Here is a 23,279-nt window from a genome sequence, read left to right as displayed (position 1 = left end):
AACACGGGCTCAGATCCAGGATATGAACCTCAGGTAACACAGGCTCAGATCCAGGATATGAACCTCAGGTAACACAGGCTCAGATCCAGGGTATGAACCCCAGGTAACACGGGCTCAGATGCAGGGTATGAACCTCAGGTAACGCAGGCTCAGATGCAAGATATGAACCCCAAGTAATGCAGGGTCAGATGCAGGGTATGAACCCCAGGTAACACAGTCTTAGATGTGGGGTATGAACCTCAGGTAACGCAGGCTCAGATGCAGGGTATGAACCCTAGGTAACACAGTCTCAGATGCAGGGTATGAACCTCAGGTAACATAATCTCAGATGCAGGGTATGAACCTCAGGTAACGCAGGCTCAGATACAGGGTATGAACCCCAGATAAAGCAGGCTCAGATGCAGGGTATGAACCCTAGGTAACACAGTCTCAGATGCAGGGTATGAACCCCAGATAACGCAGGTTCAGATGCATTGGTCCAGCAGTTCTACTGCAGCTTCCATAGCAGAGAACACAGAGCTCCACGTTAGACGTTTGTCATTGGGGACATCATTCATGGCCGATCCCCAGGGCGGGGAGGTACTGCTGGAGACCTGGCACTGGAGTCTTACCAGATAATATCAATTCTGCAGGAAAAATGATGGGGAAGTGATGGATAGCCTGGTTCCAGTCCCAATGAAATAGAGGAATTTCCATTTTTTTTTCCCTCCTTTCCTTTTTTTTCTTAGTTATATGCTGGCGCACCCTTTGGTGCTGTGCAGAGATGTGTCATAGGTGACAATGCCACTGATTGGCTTAATCATTGCTATGGTGATGATGAGTTCTTCTATGAGCTATTCATTTCTGCAATTTACAAAGCTTGTAGTTTACATTGGTTAGCATCATCATCATCATCATCATCATTATCATCATCACTATCACCATATAATCATTATTATTGTTACAAAATTATGAATCGTAACAATCCAGTCCCTGTTAAAGAAAATCCTGGCTCATATTCTGTATTACTAAAAAGATATTCAGTTTGTAACAATCCATGCTTTTATTATCTGGCCTACAAAAAAGCTAGCACACGACTAAAAAATTTGATTAAGACTGTAGTATAGACATTTCAGGTTGTTCTATAGTCGCGGCAAAAGCAGGGAATTGATCATTTGTTTGGATTCCACTTGAATTCTGCCTGAAAATGTTATATCAGCACAATTTGAACATTGGCTGTACCATTTCCATTTAGGAAAAGCCAAATCTGTTATTTACCCCACATTTTACATTTGTTTTGATTATGCTGCTCCCCCCCTTACATCTTTGCATGTTTGTAGTTATTTACCTTTTTTCTTCTGTTAACAAAATTCATTTAAATATAATGAGAGAAAAAAAAAATCAATTGTCTGAAACTCCCACCGAGACACACTTTCGGTAATAAATGCAAAAACAAATAAGTGAATTAAATAATTATCTTGATTCCAAACAATTTGCATAATATTGAACAAGAGTTAATTAACTTATAATAGCCCTCTCACGGCACGAACTTTGAGTTAAAAAAAAAAAAGAAATAAAAGAAATCCGAGGCATTCTCCCAAGTCTACTTTGCAGTTTCTTCTCCATTTAGCCAAGCCATCAGCTATTAAACAAATAAAAGTTAAACAAATCTGAATGTGAATGTATTTTTGGAGACATAACATATTCATGAAGGGAGGCCACATCCCCCGAGCGCATTCGATGAAGCGATTTCACATGAAGGGGTCGCCACGGTACGACGCTCAAGACGTGCCGTTAAATGTATTTACCTGCGCGCGGTACGCATTCCCATTGTCAGATTCCCGGTCCTTGGTTTCGGAAAAGGGAAATTCCGCTTCCAGAGGGCCAACTTTGCGATTGGTTTGGGCGAGCGGAGGCCATCCATCAGCCTCAGAGGGGTTCTGCCGCCCCTCGCTCCGGAGCGCTTTGTTCTCCAGACTCTCGCGTTGTCGGAATAAATAGAACAGTCAGCACTCATTTCCTGGAACAGGCTCACAGGTGCACCTTTGTCAAAAGCAAAAACCGAAGCAATTCAAAGACCTTCATCCTCCATTTCAGATCGAGAGAGAGAGAGATGACATGAACACATAAACGGGGGTGGGGGGGAGGGGGTAAATGCAGCTCTAAATAAAATGACTTTCTGCGTAGAATCTTGGATTTACAAAAGCAGTGTGGTTCTTTGGCCAATAAAAAAAAAAAGCCAGGAATCCTTTACTTTAGACAATGGCCAAGCCAGAAAAACATTACTTTGCCAAAAGGAAAGGACAGAAATGTTTTTCTTAGGCCATTGACCTCAATCAATATGGCTTCACCTCGGCCAAGGACAAGACAAAGAGAAATTGCATTGGTCAGTGACCAGGTAAAAATGACGGTAACGCTTTACAATAAGGTCACATGAATTAGGCATTAACTAAGTTAATCAGTACAGATTTGTTAATTGATTTGTACATCATTAATTCATGTTAACAACCTCATTAATACATAATGCCAGTTCAAATTGGAATAATAATAAAAAAACTGTTCATGACTTTGTTAATGGTTAACTAATTCTAAGCTTATCCTATGTTCTGATAATATATAAATAATCATGTACTAATACCTAAGTTCATGTATTTGTTAACTATTAAATAGATTTCATGCTTAACGTATTTGTACGCCATTAATTCCTGTTAATAACTACAGTATTTAACGCCGATTCATGTGACCTTATTGTAACGCGTTAGCAGAACGGCTTTCCGTTATAGAGACTTTTCTTTCCGCGGCTTTCATTTTTTAAACCGCTGAGATGTATTCCAAGGATGCCTTTTTGAACCTGTTGTGTCTCGTTACCCGCGATCCCTGCCAATTGGGTCCGTTATTCACCATTTTGCAGGGGCGCGCTTCGACGTCTCTTCGCTTGCTTTTAAGCACGCGGGCGAAGGAGTATCTATACTGTCGGGAGGCGGCCCAACAGTACCGACACGTCTTAAGAAAGCAAAGTGATTTTTTTTTCTTCTTTTTTGTTGTTTGGATTTCTGAAATAGTCACAGAAAGCACTGGCAAAAAACAATGTATGCAAAAGACGATACTTGCCTCTGGCAACGAGAAAGACGAGCGCACCGGGGAATTAAAGTTTTTTTTTTTTGGCGTGCGTTCCTTCGGAGATTATGTCCACTGCTTTTATTTTTCCTTCACGTCCTTTTCACTTATTTATTTATTTATTTTTCCCGTTTATGAAGCTCTGATCGCAGAATTCACATGGGTATGAAGAAAATAACCGTATGTAAAATGTAACTAGAATTTCACAGTTCCTAACTGTAAGTCTTTGGACATGTTTGTGTAAACGCATATTTATCAACATGCAATAGTGTATTTTGAATAAATATATGGTAACAACATATTGTTTGGAATAACGTAAGTGTTAATGATCAAAGTATTCCATTTGGGGCTTTGTATTGGATCATCACCAACATACTGTAGTATAAAAAAATACATAGTGAATACATGAAGAAACATTGCTTAGGGCCAAAAGGGCATCACAATTTTAAAAAAAAAAATGAAACAAGTGCTGTTTCATATAAATTAAACACAAAATGTACCCTCAACCTTACCTCTTTGCTAATCCTTTCTGCATGACCGACTTTCACCTAACATCGCTGAAGTTCGTTTAAATTTAATCAGCACACGCGAAAAAGCAACCTGTAATTAGGGTCTTTTGCGCTTGAGGAAGCTAACAGTGCAGTTTTATCGCATGCAATGAAATGAACGTGTAATTGGCTTAATGATAACATTTGAGTTGTGTCGATTATATTATCTGTGAAACACATATTTTCTGACTGAGTGCGAGAGAAAATCATGCGCGTGTCTGCAGACGGCCTGTTTCTCATCGCTGCCCTGCAGTGTGTTGTCAGTGAGAGAAATCCGGTGCCATATATTAAAACCTGAGCATGACAGGATAGCGTAGCTGCCTTGTTATATGGTAGTTTAATAAACAAAATGGTCCAGAAAAAACATTGTGAAAAATGGTATTCTGTATGTTACATGTTATGGTATATGCAGGGTTTTATGTGTAGCATGTACTTGTGTGTGTGTGTGTGTGTGTGTGTGTGTGTGCGTGCTTGCATGTGTGCCGGTGTGTATGTATATGTGTGCATATGTGTGGTGTCTGTGAATGCGTGTGTGCATGCATGCGTCTGTGTGGGTGTATGAATGTGTCTGTGTGTGTATGTGTATGTGCGTACATGTGGTATGTGCATGTGTGCTACACACACACACACACTCACACACGCACAAAGACACACACACACAGGCATACACACACATAAACACACACACACGCACACACACACAGATAGGAAGCGAGCGTCCTCTCCGTGTGGCCGAGTCCCTCCAGCTGGCTCCACTCCCCGTTACAGCCGCAGCCGAAAAGGCTTTGCATCCCCAAAGAACAAAACAATTAGTGCACTGTCAGCCCACGTCCGAGAGAGACAGACGTCTTCTCCCAGACTGCCTCCCTATCATCTGGGCACCACATGGCTCCTCATTAGGCTCTCGCGCGTGCCGCGTATGAGAACGCGCTCCAGGACGCTGGGGAAAAAACGCAAGATAGGGACGATAGTCCATGCAACGGGCAGGAGCGGCTCTGGCGTCTACCAGAGCTGCGGTCTCTGGAATGACAAACGTGAGCTCTCGGAAAAGTACGGGCGGGGGGGTACGGTCTCTAAAATCGCATAGTTAGATCGAGGGGATAGTCTGTCGACTGGTAAATATCAAGAAAGTTTCAATGAGACAGTCTCCATAATGAAAAAAACTTTGTCAGGCGGAGCCAAGAATATAGTCTGTCAAATTGGCAACATCAGCGCATGAAAATGGAGGCAGATAGTCTCTAAAATGTCATGCAGCAAGTCGGGCATCTGAAGGGGACAGTCTCAGGAATGGCAGACATCAGCTCAGGAAAGCACTGAATGAGAAACAGAAAATAGGATGAGGTAGTCTCTCAAATGAGATACAGTATCTCAGGCAGGAACAGGGGGGCTAGTCTTTCAAACAGCAAACAAACAGCAGCCCAGAAAAAAAGAAAAAAGAAAATAGATTATAATCTGTGAATTGGAAACAAATAGTACCTTGCTGTGCACTGCTTCTTCTATTTCAGGGTAATAACTGCTATTAGGCTCCCTGTTGGATCTGATTTGGTATACCAGCCCTGTGGTACAGCGGCAGTTGGGTGTTAAGAGTCAGCCTGGAACATCCAATCACAAGCCGTTACTCATACATGCAGGTCACATAAAAAAAAAAAACAAAAAAAAAAACAATATTTCCCATCAGGCCCTCCGTCTCATCATCTCAGAAACATTTACCCGGCCGTTCTGCGCCATTTGCTAAATTCCAGGTTGGTTAATGACTGTATTTACTCTGCGAGGCTGGCGTGCGCTCGCCAGCGCTAACGGTGAGGCGGGACCCCTGCGTCGGGGCGTCGGAGTCGGCCCAGCGTTAGCGCGCGGCCAGCAGAAAGTATTACAAACGCGCTCTCGGCATCACAGCTCCCGCTCGACGGAGTCGCTCCGCGTTCGCTGCGGAATGGGAAAGCGCGCGAGGTTATCACTCGTTAAAACAATGCGCACGCACGGATTTCATAAACGAGGAGCGCCTTCCTTTTTCTGTGCTGAAAAATAGCTCGTCGTGCGGAGATCGGTTTAGAGGCCCGCGCTCCGCGGCGGCGCCGCTAGCCGAAGCGGAACGCGCGCGTGTCTTACCTCGTCGTGGCGGGGCGACCAGCGGCGAAGTCTCCGGCTTTCCAGATTTCATTTTCGTGCGGCTCCCCCTTTCCATTCTTTTCATTTTGGCGGGAGCGCGGCGTCTTTGTCCCCCCCGCCTCCTTCTTTTGGCCGGGGTCCGCGCCGGTCGGCGCGCGGCTCCGTCTCTCGGCTCCGCGCGGACGGCGGGGCTGCGAGAGGCGCTGGGACGTCTCCGCGTCCGGCTCTCTCCGTTACTCCGAGGCTCGAGGCCGAGCAGCACGTCCGCGGGGGGGCGGCGGCGGCAGGGCCCGCCGAACTCCCGTGACCCTGGGGTCACCGGTTTCAGTCCCCGATGAAAGCCACACTCGATAAGCGCATCCACCGAGCGAATGAATAACATAAATGACTGCGCACCAGAGTCAAAACAGGGAACGAAAAATGAAAAAAAAAACGGAAGAAACTTTTTCAATACGCCGTGCTGTTGACTAAACTAGCCCGATGCGGTCATCTGTTCTTGCATGTTTGTGGCATTTTTTTGTTCCTCTCCATTGATTTTCTTTAGCACATATTCCTATTCAGGCGAGCCTTGCATAATAACTTAATATTGCCTCTTTATACAGCCGGACATTTGCTGAAGTCACGCGGGTTAAGCACTTAAGTGTTGCTCAAGGACGCGACGGCACAATAGCAGCGCGGAGCGCATCTCCGGCACAAAACGCATAAAGGCGCATATTCAGCTCCCTGACTTCAGTGAATCGACTCTCGGTAAATAGAATATAGGGAGTCGGCGCTGTCAGAGGTAAATGGGAGCTACGCTTCTTTTCTCCATTGATCTCGCATCAATACTAATATCACTTCAACACAGCATCCGCGTCTCTCCTCCGCTAAGCTCTGTCGCCTTACGCCGCGTTCTGAAGCCTGGATGTAATAATTAAGGTCTGAGAGAGATCTCTCGCAACCCTCGCACGACAGAATTAAGATTGAGAAAAATATAAACGACCTCTTTTTTTTTACTGTATGGATTTCAAAACAAAACACATGCTGAAATCCAAGCCATTATCCACAGTTAATCTTTAATCTGTTTATTAAAAAAAAAGAATAATAATAACGTCACCTTGGTGCTAATGCAGGTATAACGCTTTTCAATTTAGCCGGAGTGCCTGGGCTTCGCGTGTTTAGTATCGCTAATTCAGTTTTTCGCGCAGAAGCCTAAATTCTCCTTTAAACACATGGAGATTAATTGGTATCTCTCTCTCAGCTCAGATCCCCTCTGTCTCCCCCTGCTTGCCGTGGAACTGTCTCATCGCTTCAGTAGAAGTACCTCCACGCTCTTGCATTATTAAGACCCCGAATGGAGATCGTCTTAGATGAGACAGTCACCAGAGTGCATTTCACAAACTCATTAAAAAACTATTTAAAATACCGGCTCCCAGATTAACCATATGCACCGCCGTTAAACTGGTAATTTCCTCGGTAACCCTTCCGCGCTCAGATCAATCCCCGATAAGTCCCGTGAAGCGCACATTTTCTGGATTAACCCGGTACTCTGGTAGAGACCAGTCCCTGGGGGAAAGAAAAAAAGAAAAACAGTTCCGTTTGACATCTGGTTCATTATCCTGTGTGCCGTGGAGTTAGTTATTGTTCTTTTTTTGAGTCAAAAGTATATAGCACAGCCTTGCATCAGCAAATCTTGTTAAAAAACCACCAAATTGGAGAAAACCATCCCCTCCACTTCTCCTGCCAAAAAAAAAGAGAGAGAAAAGCTAATTTAATTCATTCAGAGCTGGCAGGGAAGGCATGCCATCTGATATTAGGGCTTTCTATTTTAATATCCTTTTTTACATTCTGAATAAACTTGGCCTTGCGGTTCTGTCTCTGGTTATTTGATTATTCATAGCAGATGCACTTATCCCGGGTTCCTCAACAACTTTTATAATTTCACACCGAATATTTACTGTAGCCTGTTTGTGGAGATGCATTTTGTACAGTCCAACGGAGGTACTTTCTGGCAGAAGCAGTCGATGTGAACTTTGGGCCTTCAGAGCCAGGTACTCTCTGACCTTCACCCCTCACGCATGCAAAGCTGGACAAAGGCTCTGGCTGCACAAACCCACATTGCGATTTTGGGGTTCTCAGCAGAGGACGGAGCTGCTGAACGAGACCCCAGACGCCGGTACTGGATTTTTGTGTCGTGAGGTTTCGGTCAGGATCGCGCTGCGCGTGTCGGACGCCTCCTGGCCCGGCTCGGCTCGGCTCGGCTCGGCTCGTCCTGTCCGGGTCCCGGGCGCGGTTCCGTTCGGCGAGTCTTCGCCTCGGACCCGGGATTCCGTCTGCTGGAACGCGAGGGCCCCAGAGCGGAGCCGCTCCACAGAGCCGCAGATGCATCAGGGTCCATTCCACTCCGTCTGCCATTACTCATGCATGACACCCACCGAGCTCCACACCTGAGCCGCGCACCTTCCACTCCTCAGATATACGGGCAGAGAATTTCATATTTGAAGTTATTTACCCCATCATTTGTTTTCATTTTTCCTGATGTGGGTCATTTGACAGTTTGGAGTAGTTTCTAATATTTCCCAAACAAACATACATTACAGTGACAGGGGTATTTCAACTGATGGATGGATGAAGGCCTTTTCTTTTTCCCTCAAAGCCTGTTTTAGGATATTTTTTATGATGACAATATTTCCGGGAATATATTTTTTCAGCAGAAATATTTCACGTGCCGTATTCTTTTTTTCCACCTTTGTGGCGGAAGAAATTGTACTTTAAAAATAACTGAAGATGATGTCACCGCTCGCTTCAAATTGCTTCTCTAGAAACAGTCCTTTATTCTTGTCTAAATATTGTAGTCTTAGTTCAACTTGTATTTGGCTTTCTCTTCATTTCCACCTTTAAATATAGCCAGCGAAAATCTTAACGCGAGCGCTTTCAACTGAGTCTCTCTTTAATTCCTCTGCAAGTGTCATTTTATTCCGAAGACCTTTGAATTGGTAAATGAACTTGAATTAAATGGCGTCTCACTGAACACATCAGAGAGACCATCCGCCAGACACGGAGGAGAAAGGCATCTCGAAAGAAAATGTCATTGATTTGAAAGGTTGACTGAACCTGATTCCGAGACCACCAATGCGAGTTGCAATGTTTTGGGATCTAAATTTAAATGCCAAGACGTCCTCTTTTAGCCTGGAGGTCATTTTCTAATATATCACATTACTTTCCCCTCAACAGCTACACACTAACACTTGAATTCATTTTCAAGGCTGGTTATTTTAACCGTTCGTTTGAGACGCGCGAAAACAAAGACGTACACGTACCGCGGACCTTCACAGCGACGCGCGCGCACGTCCGCGCACACACACAACGACCTTGCGTACATCCAAACGTGTGAAAGATTGGAAAAGCACGCTGCGTTTTGAGATGGCGCTGCGATGGTGGTTTCCATGGAGATTCGCCCGACGTGCGACGAGTTTTTGAGCTCCGCCGCTTCCGTGACCCGCATACCTCTCTGGGACTGTTGCTTTTTGATTTCTTCTTCCAAACAACACACTTAATTACAGCGCGCCGCTAACAGGCGCAAGTGGGATTTCGCGCAGGTAAACCCCGCCACAAAGCCCGTCCTGTGAGACGCAGGCCTTATGGGGGGGCGAGGACGCAATCCGCTACTGAAGCTAAGCTAATGAAACTCGCTCACTGGGGGACGGCTTGTTATTAATTCTTTGAAGCTCGAGCTTTAAACAGTCAGTCACCGTATAGCCAGGACTGAGCTTTGGAGCTGTGGATATAGAGAACAGCTATTGAATTCCGAGGATCACTAAGCTGGTATATGATCACATCAAGGACATGCTACTGCTTTACAAGTCACAGACTCAGAACTGGGAGGAAGTGCATTTTTATTATCACTATTTCTCATTTCTGTGCTCTACATGTCCTTTTTTCCTTTTTTATTTTTGCAGTTAATATGACAAGACAGTTACAGGAAGGAGGAATATACAATACGATGTGAAGTACAGCATAGCAACCATAAATAGCGTTAGAATCAACACATCATTCTTCGTATATACATATTTGCATATAGAGTATAAAGAACATGACATACATAGCAGGGCAGACAAGACTTGACGGGATGGGACAGACAAGACCAAACAAACAGGGCTGGTGAGACGAGAAACTCTGCATTGTGATGTCTTGTTTGTTTATTTATAGCACAGATATGTTAGTCTTGAGTATTAGGGACCAATCGTGGAAAGAGGAATCAGCGCTGAAGGTATTGTGGCAGGGAGGGACCAGTGTTCAAAGGATTAAAAAAAAAAAGAAATTCTATCTTTCAAGGATGCTGTGAGTTTCTCCAAATTTGAATGGCCTGTTAGCACACTGAGCCAATGATTTTCTGTGAAGGACTTAGTACTGCATTATTTTATTTATTTATTTATTTTTGGAATTACATTTCTCGATTGGAATTGATATTGATCTCTGCCTTTGAATGGCAGGCGTTTGTATATTTGAGGTAACATTTTTGAGCACTGAGGGAGTTAGTGGCGGGAAGTGAAAAATGAAGGTTTCGGATGCTGACGCTTTTCTTCAGGACTTGTTCTTTATGACTGCATATACTGAGAGTAGCAGTGATCTGTTGTGTTATATTTTCCTTGGATGAGGATGTAGTTTGAAGGTCCAGTTGCTCTCCATGTCAAATACTGCATGTTAACATCAGTAACTAGGTATACACTGTATGTACTTTTTATGCACAAAATTACAAGCACATATAATTGGCATAACAAAGAATATTACTTTCCTATATTTTTTTACTCCAATAAGTTACAGCTATGTACTGTATATCATGGCTGCACATACATTTATTAAAATAATTTCTATGATATTTTAACTAAGGAGTAAAATCTGTAGGATGAAAAATATTCAAACTTCAATATCACCATAACTTATGACATATGATAATGCCTGAAAATTATTGAAAAGAAAATTAAAAACAGAAAAACGGATAAAATGATATGCGGTTGCTTTAAAAGCCGAAATAAGTCTGCAATGCACTGCCTGCATAGCTTGTATTTGTAAGAGGTTTGTGGTTGAATTATGCCAGGCCCTACTGGACTGAATTAAATATTTGATATATTATTTATGCCTTGACTCCAGTTCAATTTTCTTTATGAAGGATGCAGAACACTGGAAAAGTCTTCTGCTGCTACCTATTCTCTATTAACTATGGACCTTGCCAGCTTGTTTATATAACTGCTAAAATACATTCTGCATTCTCTCAATTTTCACTGCCCGTTCTGTATAGTTTGCAAGTAGCTGGTTGTTAACCTTTTACTGCATATGGCGAGTGCTAACTATATTTACAGCCAGTTCATCAGTTCTGAGTCCACCACGAGATAAACAAACTATGCCATACATGTGTGTATGTGCTTGTGTGTGTGTGTGTGTGTGTGTGTGTGTGTGTGTGCGCGCGCGTGCGTGCGTGTGTTTGCATGCATGTGTGTACACGTGTTTGTCTTCCTTACTGTGTACTTTATTATTCACTAACGCATGAAGGTTAAGCGTTTGTTTATCATGCAGGAATCACACACGGCCACAAGCTTCCTCACGGGCACCTGTCAGCTTTCGTGGCGTCAGGCTTTTACACTTAAAGTGTTGATATCGTGGCGGAGACCGAATGTGGGGTGGCATTTCTTTTCGCCCCTCGTTGCCCGCTGAAGAAGACTCGGAGACTGGAAGAGCTGGGATATTGATTGTGCGTGTACACATGTACACGCATGTACGCCAGGTGCTGCTGGGCTTGGATTACTTCCCAAGGTACATTTCAGCACAGGTGTAAAGCAGCCAAAACTTGTTCTTTGCCTTAATTGCATTAATTAGGGTGACCTTTGTGACCTTTCTGCTGCTGTTTCCCTTCTTTTCCAAACTTGATGACCGGTAAATTCAGTCAGAGTCTCTGCTGGGTTGTCAGGAGAGGAGGGTATAATTGAGGGGAGAAGCTGTCTGAGCTCGTGCTTGCCCTGGAACAGTGAAAAACAGCCCAGGCGGCCCAGGCAGCTCTCTGTTGTTTCAGCAAGGCCAAGCCTGTGAAGTGTATGCCTTTCAGATGTACATTAAATGGACAGCTCTTTCCTGTCTTTAATTATGATGTAAGATCTACTTCCTCAGTGCAATATTGACTAGCCCTCTGGAGACAGGAGTGGAGTGTAAAACCTCAAATGTATATCGGCTAACAAAAGTGCTGGAAAGAGCTTTCACAGACCCATTCAGACTGCCATTTTGATTTAGTCCAGGCTCTCTGACAACACATTGAAATGTGAGCCGCGCTACACCAACTGAGACTGAGTTTACATGTTCGCTAAAGCAATTCTTGCCAGTCATGACAAATAATACATCATTTTAGAAGGCCACTTGCTTGACCCAATGCACTGTTTTTCTTTACTTTTCTGTTCCGTATACACTCAGTACCTGAGGAATGAAACCACCAAAACTGAAACCTAAGAAAAAGTGTATTCATTTCAAATAAATCGTCAGCAGCTGAAGTATAACTTCAGGTGTTGCAACTTTCAAACCAAATTTCAGGTAGCAGGCACACGTACCACAGCTCTTGATCTGTCTTTTCTGAGTGCTTTGATATCTGTCTACATCCACCCCTTTTTGCTTAGAGTCTGAAGATCAAGATGAGTGGATTCCAAGTTCAGTTCAGGTTGGGTCAATTTCTCAAACCTGGTTCTGACTCACCAGAAAAAGACTCCAAGCACTATCCTCCCCCTTATGTGCACAATCTAGAAAAAAAAAACCTTGACAACATCAAAGCCTCTGGAACTACTGGTCGCTACAAAACAAAACTAATATCGCCACAGGCAACAATTATGGGGTGTGAGCACAAGCAAACCACTCCAATGGGAAAAAAGTATGTGTGCACAAAAGCTTTTTTGGACATGTTTCTCTAATTCAATTGAACGTTCAGTGATTTTATGCTATTTCTGAAAACTTGAAGCCAACCATACATTTGCTGCATTCCAGCTTTGGACCCTGTGCATCCTAACTGGCTGTAACATCAACAAGGCGAGCCTTCTGGTGTATCGAACGCCAAAAATAGTTAACCGATGTCAATGCCTGCAAATTTGGCAGTTAAAAATGTTGAGAAAAGTGTTGAGAAATACTTTTGGAAAAAGAAAAAACTGCAAAAACAGTCAAAAACACAACTGTCCGCAATTTTTCATACATATCTCAGTATTAGCCACGTTTTATTCATGAAATTTTGCTAATGGAATATGATTAAATAAATTCTCTGGTTGCTGCACCTAGATACAAGCCTCCAGACTTTTTATTTAGCCTCTATGTCTTGTGCTGCTGGATAGTTTTGAAGAACCTCAGAACCCTTTCTTTTTTCAGGTACTTCGGAACTATTGAGAATTTTTCTTGCTCAGAGCTGATTGATACTTATGGCCATTTTTTTAAACCAACTACTTTTCCTTTTTTTAAAAAACAGCAAAAATACATGTCTAAAATGTGATGGAATGAGCTTGATGGTTTGGACATATTTACATGCAATTTGGAGAAATAATCAAATGTGATTTGCAGAATGTGTAGATTGGGTTGCACACACATAGGGAATAATCACATGATTTTGAATGTGTTGTGTGCACTGATTACAGGTGGTTTTTGTTGATTTTTATGATTGGAATTTCAGCTGGTTATTATTGTCACCAAGTGTCTGGTTTGTGCCGATAGCTATAGTGAGGAAATCAATATAAACTAATACAGGTCTTGCTGAAAGTCTATGATCATTTTATAGGAGTTTGTGGAATGAAGGAAAAAAACAAACAAAAAAAAAAAACAAGAACAATTGGCTTCACTGCTTTGGCCCTTAATATGCAATACGTAAGTAAGTAAATAAATAAATAAATAAATAGCCAGACTCTGCTTAATTGCGTTATTCTTCAAATAGATTTTCTTTTAAAAATGCAAACACAAACCTTGAGTTCTCGCTTGTGAGATATAACAAAAGGTATTGTTGCCGGAGCCATCACAATGTGCAGACATTAATTAGGGAATAATACAGCCAGGCGCATGAATGGGAGGGGGGAAATTCAAATCAAAATGAAAATAAAAAAAAGCTTCAAAATTGGACAACAAAACCGTGAAATAACAAAAATTACAGACAATTCAGATAGCAAAAACCATGAAATTACAAACTGACGCAAAAACAAAAGGCGAAACTAAGTTGCAAAGTACTCAGTCCTGAAAACCACATCTGCTGCATCTGTTAGATTTCTAAATTTCTAAGGTGAACCTGCCTCCTCTGCTGTAGCGTCCACGGCGTGTTCTGTGCAAGCCGAGAAGAGCACTTTGAATCTGTGCACAGCAGCTCAGATAAAAACCCAGTTATGAATGTCCCTGGCAGCTCATTCAGTTGAAGTGTTGTCAGATTTCCACATCACTGTCGTGCCATTAAGAAAGTGAGGAAGAAGTGAGAGGGCAACAGTAAAAAAAAAAAAAAAACGAAAAAAAAACTGAGGATATATTCTTCCCATATCAAAGACCACCATCTTCACCTCAGGCAATAACAACTACCAGATATGTTCACTTCAGCATACACTAAAGCTTAGTTTACCCATATGGAAAAATAATATATGGAAATATGTGGGAACTACAAGTATTTTAATATACATTTTAATACTTTTAATGTACTAATACACATATATTTCTACATTATTTATTTACATACATGTATATTTAGCATATATAGCAAATGTATGTCAAATATATTTAGATTTACATAGAATAATGTTATGAGGCGTTTCATACATGTATTACATAATACATTTAAGCACATTTTAATTTTCCTGCCATTTATTTAAATATATTTTCCTATGTTGTGCTGTCCTCAGGATTGTCCAGTACCTTCTTTCCCACTGGCGCAAGTACGTAACTTCTATTTATATCACAGAACTACCAAATTCCCTTTGTTTTTATGTTCACCTCCATGAATCATGAACAGCTCCTACTGTAAGTCTTTTCCTCTTCCTCAGCCTCCTGTGTCAAGATGGCTGCCAGTCCGAGACGAAAGTTAGCGTGCGCTTCTGCAATATTCACCCTCTGCACACCAGGGGGGGGGGGGTAACTGCAGTAAATGACAGAATTTCCAGCAGTTAGACCCACACTGTAACCTTCTCTTGCCTGATGGCTGAAGATAATTGAGGATAGGTTTGGTTAATGCTTGGACAGGAGACCCCTTGGGAAAAAAATCAGGCTTCTGCAGGACATGGTGTAAGTGGGAATGACATAGGTCTCTAATAACCGGAATATTCCATGCTACGGACAACCCGAGCCGGCGTCCAGGCGTTGCGAGCTCGAAAAAAAGCATCTCCCACCGCTGCAAATGGGGCCTGTTTCTCATTGCCTTCAGTCAGCAGCTTCCCCGATAGCCTTTCCCACTGGCAGTCCAGAGCATGCACTGACTGCATCAAACAAGGGGAGCAGAGCCCTTTCATCTTTCCCACCAAGGCACCAATCATCCTTTGATACATCTCATTTGTCCTCCTCTCCTGTCGTCTTTTGGGGGGGGGGGGGGGGGGGGCTGGGCTCCAAGAAACTCTTCGGAGCGCGACCCGTCTTCCTGTCCGCCCCGCCCGGCTGCGCCTCGGCGGGCTTTTTTCGAGCGAGCGTTCCTCTCGCGCAGGTGGCATGTTTCCATGGCGTCTCCTTAAAAAAAAATCATCCCTCGCCGTCTCGCTGAACTCGGCGTCGGCGTCCCGCGGAAATCGTGAGAGCAGCCTCCAAGGCACCGGGCCTGTGCTCGAACCCGCGGTTTTTCAGTTTATCTTCAGTTTCTGTTTGGAAGTCAGCAGGGAGAAGTGCTGACAGAAAAGGCGCGATGTGAAACACTGTCCAGTTATGGATTCCCCCCCCCCCCCCCCCCAACCCCTTCTGCTCGCTGCCACCCACCCCCGCCTGTTCGGTCCCTTCAGTTCATGTCTGTGTGCTTTCCGGAAAGTTCCAATTCCGAGAATGGGCCTAAAGGACAGGAATTTTTTTTTCAAGCAGAATTGCACAAACCTTCTGACTCTCTTTTCAAATGTCTGAATTTAAAGAACCTTATGGCAAAGAGGTTTGGCACGCAGAGTGGATGCTATTCCTGAGCCTTCATAAACTGCAAAATGTCTTCGAGAGACTGTACGTGGGTGGGGCTATTCCAGTTCTTTCCATTGTTTTGTTAATTACAGAACAGGCTTATAGCAGAAAAGTACAAGCAATTTAGTTAAGTTTAAATGAACCTTTTTGGCCACATTTCGGTAAAAGTATTAGTATAGTAAAGGTATTAATTATTATTACTAGAAAGGTATTGCTTAATTAAGTGTCACTTCATTTGTAATAGGTTTGGGTCCCCCATTGTAAACCAGTCTGATATATAATTATACACCAGGACAACCGCTGGATTTCTATTTACTTCCAAGAAAGCACATATACAGTGGGCACAAATCCATTTACCGAAATCGTACTGACAATCTTAAATGAACTTTCCACGAGAACATTTGACTGAAGTTCGATGAGGTTGATGAGGTTTTTCTTTTCTTTCTCCAGATTCCAGATTGTATCCAATTTTCTATTGAATAATTTTACTTTGAAGTCAGGCACTTACATCATGAGAATCATGGGTTCATTAGTTTGTGTGAACACGAGGAATTTATGACAAGAGCATCTCTCCATTGCAGCGACGTATAAAATCCATGAGTTGAGACTCAGGAGATGAGCATTCAGAATATTACAGCTATCACCAGTGCCCTTCTGCATGACTGGCTTTGCTACTTTTGAAAATAATTTATGCAAATTTTTTAATTAGTATATGAACTAGATAAATAGGAAGTTCTGAGACATTTCTTCGGCAGAACAACCTCCTTGACAACAATCTCGCTGGAGAATCAGTCAAAGGGAAGCCGGAGTGGAAGGTAATTAAATTCCACTCTGAGCTCCATTGTATCTCCTGGCGAGGAGGAGCTCTGAGAACAGAAGTCAGCAGGAAGGTATTAAATTATACCTAAAAAAAAATGATGACTTCAAAGCTCGGCTTTAGATCTCACATCTCAGCTTTACGTCAGCTATATTTGTAAGTAAATTGACGCAGGGTGCCAAAGAAATGTATTTTTTAAGTATTTGAAAATGAAAGCAAACTGTTTCTTAGTTTTGAAGTGATTGGTAAATATAAGCAGTATTTTTAGTATGCATTTGTTGCGGGCAGGACCCTGGAAACTATATTTTCTAACCTGTATTTTTGTAGAATTCCGTTAATGTCTCTATGGCTGCTGTAGTCAAACGCGTAACAAGGCAATTGGCAGTGATTAAGTGCTGATTAATTACATAATGCAGAAACATTCACAATGAGTTTGGTGCAATCTAACAAGTTATCAATTTAACTGATTGGATTGGAGTACAGCATTCTGATGGTGGAAGAGACAATGACATGCAGCAGACTGTTCTTGAGTGAATGCATACAGGGCGGGTCATTTTATAAGGATGGGTGTCATCTAAGCTGTCCATACTGCAGGCTTTTGCAATACAATGTCAATCAATAACAGAAGACAGACAATGCATCTGTTATCTGTTGTACTCATTTTTCAAACATTTCCGAATGTTATTCACATTGCAAAACAAAAACAACAACAACAAAAAAATATATACGTCATATAATATCTACTGATATTTTTATTAATTCAGGTACAGCAATTAATGAAGACAGACCAACTGGCTTTTTGGGAAAGCTGTACTGATGTCCTGCTGCTGGCTCTGAAACCAGTCACCAAAGACAGGTTCCGTTCCCTCAAAAAGACCAGTTTTGGGATCACTTCTCATTTACCGTATGTTGACTGAATCGTACCTGTAGGTCACATTGCTGTTCTACAGCGGATGGAAAGATGAGTGACAAGAGGTGAATCGTGTCCATTTAATCGTCAGACGCTCTCCGACCATCACGAGCACACCCTATATTGTGCCGATGCGTTGTATGGAACGTACCAGCGAGCCCTAACTTAAACACCGTTTCCCAGGATCCTTTGTGAAGCCGCGCTGAGGGTCACAGGGTCAGTGCATTGGCCATTCTCACGCAGTTCAGCGGGCTAAACCGTCGAAATAAGCGCAACAGCTGCGCTCGCGATAGCCCCTAGAAGGCACGTGTGAAACGAGTCTGTCGTTCGATGTGTGGCTTGGAGGGGGTTGGGGGATGGGGTAACCGGGGAGGGGGGGGGTTAGGAAGCGTGAGGTCCACGGGCAGGGCTCAGACTGATTTTGAAGTGAAGAGACAGCTGAGACCTAACATTGTCACACCCTGTCTCTGCGCTCTACCGGGACTTTCTGTGAACAGGGCTTAAGCAGATGGAGAGAAGTGTGTGTGTGTGTGTGTGTGTTTTTGTGTGTGTTTGTGTATGCGTGTTTGGGTGTTTGTGTGTGTGTGTGTGTGCGTGTGTGTTTGAAATAAAGTCTGTGCTTGTGTGTGTCTGCATCTTTGGGTGTTTTAATATGTAAGTGTGCATGCATGAATGTATGCTTATTTGTGTGCCTGCATGTTTTGGTTTGTGCACCACTCTGCATGTATTTAAGTTTATTAGCATTATACATGCACATATGCTGAATGTGTATGTGTTTTTTGGGAGTATAAGTATGCATTGTACGTGCGTGTGTGTGTGCATGTGTACACGTGTATGTGTGTGTGTGTATGTGTGCATGTGTGTGTGTGTGTGTGTGTGTGCGTGTGTGTGTGTGCATGTGTGTGTGTGTGTGTGTGTGTGTGTGTGTGTGCGCGCGCACACAGAAGATATTATTGTCAGTGGGTGGAGAGCTGAAAGCTTCACAGTGACTCGGTGCTCTCAGCAGTGGGGCCGTCCTCTTGGGGACCTCAGCCGGTCGCCCCATCCTCTATAATCTTTTGATTCCTCAGATCACTGATCAGCTGAGATCCACCTGGGAACGTCCCCCCCTTCTTTTTCTTTTTTTTACTGGCTGTGCGCCTGCGAACAGACCGGGACTAATGGGAAACTAAACAGAGGGGTAATTAATCGTCAGAACAAACAGCCCACGAGCGCGGAGCGCTGGGGCTGGCGTGGGACCGCGCGGAGATAAGGCTCCATATTTGTGTTTGTTTTGCCTTCGAAAATTAGCACAACCTTGAGGGAGCGAACGCATTCTGTGCGTGGGGCGTGGGGGGATGGGGGGTGGGTGCGTTTGCGTGCGGTGTTAGCCGTGACCTCACTCTTCTCTCATCTCCGATCCGCGAGGAAGACCGCCGGTGAGGCCAAGTGCGGGACGGACGAGAATTCGGCCGTTCGCCGCCGCGGAGCGCGCTCGGAAGCCGACCTCTCGGCTCCGCGGACGTCAGTGGCAATCTCAGCCCCGGCGCCTGGAATTTTCAGTCACATTAGCAGGTGTAAATTAGCATAGAAATATGTGCATCTCATTTGTGTGTGTGTGTGTGTGTGTGTGTACATCTCACTGCTCCCCTATTTGGTGTCAGCAGAAACAACATAATCTGCTGGAGTTTCGTTTAGAAGAAAAAAAAGATAAGAGATCGTAAGTGGGAGCAAGAGATAAAGAGAGAGAAACCAGAGGAGATATATATATATATATATATATATATATAGGGATTTGAGGAGAGCAGGAGGGGGAGAGGTATATTTAAGTACCTTTGTCCCATTGCTGGTAATGATGTTTGACAGTATTTTGGCCCATTATGTTGCAGATCAATTGAAACTGTCTGGTGGCGAAGGAATATTTTCCAGGGAAAAGTATGTGAGATTACCAATTTATTTAAACAAATTTCTGTCTACTCTTCTCCTGATAAATCCTACCCCTTTAAGTAATGCTGTCATTTCTACCACGGTGGGAGATTTTGGGTGTCTTTTCTCAGGACCTGATTGGTTCTGATTAGGACCAGATGGGTATCTGGAGAATGAGCCTTGTGTGTAACACTCTCTGGCTGGCTTGAACTGGATCAATGCAAGATGTCTGTAATACGCTACAACGGATTCGCAATGAGGTCCAACCCTCCATTGTATGGAGCCTTGTATTTTGGTAAAAGGAATCAAAATGAATAAACTGGGTCATTTCATATCTTGCTTTTTTATGCCTTCGCAAAAAGGTTATAACAATTAGAACGGCCTCCTATTTTTTTGGTGCCGCATTCTCAACAATGCAGGGCTGCATCAAACCAATTACCGGGCATCATTTTCATCAATATATTATACATGTTGCTAAATATACATAGTTATTATGCAATCACATTTTACAAGCAAATTTACTGCAAATCAAGAGCGGTGTTTTGAAGACGTGTTTTCTGAGGATGTCGTGCCTACGCATCAACATCTTGAAACTATCAGAACATGACTGAATAAGGTGAAGAGAGAAATAAGACAATATGTCAGCTTTATCCAATTAATCTCCTGAACAGATGATTTGGACAAGGAAAGAAAAGAAAAAAAAAAACTCTCAGTCTGATTATTCTCTCTAGCTGTTCTCCACCAACCTTATCACAGCTAATTCCTGTTCATTATGGCCAATGGGTGGGCTATTATTCCAAGGTCTGCATGAGCCCTCAACAGAGCAATGAGGTAGTTATTAAGTGATTAATATGATTAAATATTTATTTTCCATTCTAATAATATATTAAGCCCACGTCATTTGGGTGCAGTGTGGCCTTCTTGGGGTATTACTGATTCATAGGAAGACAGAGCCACTGAACTGGACTGTCAGTGATGGTATAAATTCCCAATTAATGTTTATATTGAAATTATGGAGATTCACAACATGAATGCAAAACAAATCAGTCTTTTTATTTGGCCATAAACTCCTATTGCAGACTGCTTGAAATTCAGAGAGGACAACATCCATATATTTTTGTTCGTAGAGAAGTCTATAAATACTGCTCTAATACGGTGGGCTTTGAAGAGAAATTTGAAGCAACATACTGTAACAGTTTTTTTTTTTTTTTTTCATAATCTCACCTCTGTTGTTCCTCAAGCTAAAAATAGCAAGTGTGGATTGTTGGACTGCATTTTAATGCATTTTACTTGTGTATTTTTCTGAATTATGTGTGAGGTTAAAAACTAATTTTGTCAAATCCATAATATATAAGAATATATAATATCATAAATATTATAAAAGGATATATAGAATGCCATGGACAGGTATGTGCCCCCTTCCCTATTATAGTGCATGTTTGACACGCTAAATGTGTTCAGATCTGTTGACAAAATGTAATATTAGACAAGGGGAAACTGAGTAAACACAAAACACTTTAAAAAAATGTATTTAATGAAAAACGTTATCAAACACCTACATTACCCATGTGAAACAGTAATTGTCCCCTCAGTTACTCAATCAACCAATTAACCAAATTTAAGTGATAATTACATTCAGCTGATTGAACACAGCCAGGCTTGATTGCAACCAGCCCTGTTGGATCTAAAATTGACTTATATTGAATCTTACCATCAAAATGTAGTTACCACAGAGTTTCTACAAGCACACTATGGCACAATCAAAGGAAATTCCAGAAGAGGAAAAAAAGTTATTGAAATATATCAGTCTGGAAAGGGTTACAGTTATGTATAAGGCTCTGGGACTCTACTGCACCACAGTGAGAGCCAGTATCTCCAAACGGAGAAACTTGGAACAGTGGGGAACCTTCCAAGGCCAGCCTGCCAAAAGTTCTCCAACGGTGCAGTGACATCTCATTCAGGAAGTCACTAAAGATCGCAGAAGAACTTGCAAAGAACTGCAGGCCTCCCTAACCTCAGCTAAGATCAGTGTTCATGACTCCACAATAATGAAAAAGAGACAGGGCTAAAAGAAACTGAAAAGAAACAAAATTAAGTTTTGGAGTGGCCTAAAAAAAGTGACCTAAAGGATGTTTTATTATACTTTCACTGTTTCTCCATGCAGAAATAACAGCACATTATATAGGGTAAACGTCCCTATTAAGCCCACCAAATCCGCTTTTCAGACATTTTTCATGTATACTGCCCCAATTTAAGTGAGAACATTTTAGTTATAATGAAAGTCTAATCTCTCATTTGAAGTGTCAATAATTCATTTATACCAATTTCTAATGTTTATATTGTTTAATTTGTCAAAATATGTCAAAAGTCTGGCATGGGCTTAATGGGTACCTAACGTACCCTTTAAGCCCATGGGTGTTCCAAATAAGCCCACTTCATGATTTGTTGATAAATAAATATATATTTTAAAAATCCTAACAATACAAACTTGTTCTATTCAAATCTGTAATCTCTTAGCTCTCAATAGCTATTTTCATTTTGTCTCCACTCCTATCCTATGGCCTGTAAATGGCATTTGAAATAGGCATGACCAGCCTTTATGCTGTGTTGTCAACACAGAAAAAGTTAAACTTACAACATGTCTTCTTTGGAATGTAGCCAAAAAAATATTTACGAACAAAATCAAAACTATAGTGGAAATTACTCTTCAATACTTCATCTTTCAATATGTGTTGTCATTTTGTCTGTATCTCTATCCTATGGTGTGCTGTTGGCATTTGAAATTGGCCAAAATTTCTGGTTCAGTCAGCTGGTTGAAAGTGCAGGTGTTTTTATGAAGATTTCTGAAGACCGACTGACTGAATGAAAAACTATTTCAAGTTCAATACTAATGTTCTAAGGATAGTAAATGAGTCAATTTCAGGATTTACAATTAAACAATACATTTTTAAATGTTAAACAGATTTAGGATAGTAGTTTGAAAACATTGTAAAAACACATTTTAAAACCATTCAGTTCATTGTGGAGTAACATTAAAACATACAGTTCATTATGAGGAGACATCAGTCATAACATATTGAAGCTCATGTATCATTAGCCTATAACTTAAACAAAATAAACAAGAAAGATGTCAGCATTTCTGCAATTTCTACTTTCTCCTAGACTAAACGTAGGCCTATGCTCTTTGAGGTGATTGTATCGTTTTAGTAAGGCTATCATTTGCTCCATGCTCCATCTTAGTAGTGTAACATAACAGGTTATAGGGTGGTCTAAGCTTTATTTTATTTGTTTGCTTCAATCTTTAGCCCACGTTGTGGTTGTCTTTGTCTTACGCTAGCAAGTCGTTCATGGCTTTCATCTTATTTTTGTAGATTTTCAATGACCTCATGATTGCGCAAATAGAATGGTCCAGGTCCCTACAGCCCTGCTTTGCAGAGGATGAACTTGTGCTTCTATCATGCGTGGGCATGAACTGTAGTTCTTTCGTGTTTTAGTCATCTTAAACTAAAACTCATCTGAAAAGTAAAGATTAAAAAATTATTGCTAATGTTAAGATAGAACACAGGCCTATCCAGAATGAATTGACATATGCAATATCACTGATATTTAAATATGGGTATTAATTATCTGAATTATGGAGCTGGTTCATCAGGTGAGGTCAAAATTAGGGAGGAAAATGGTTCAGAGGTCAAAAGGGAGAAAATCCCCATTGAAACACAGTAAAGTGGGCTTAATGGGAACAGGTGGGCTTAAAGGGAACATCAGTGAATTTATGGTTAAAGAC

Source organism: Anguilla anguilla, chromosome 3 (genome assembly GCF_013347855.1).
Source record: "Anguilla anguilla isolate fAngAng1 chromosome 3, fAngAng1.pri, whole genome shotgun sequence".
Lineage (NCBI taxonomy): Eukaryota > Metazoa > Chordata > Actinopteri > Anguilliformes > Anguillidae > Anguilla > Anguilla anguilla.
Note: the sequence above shows the minus strand (reverse complement) of the source record.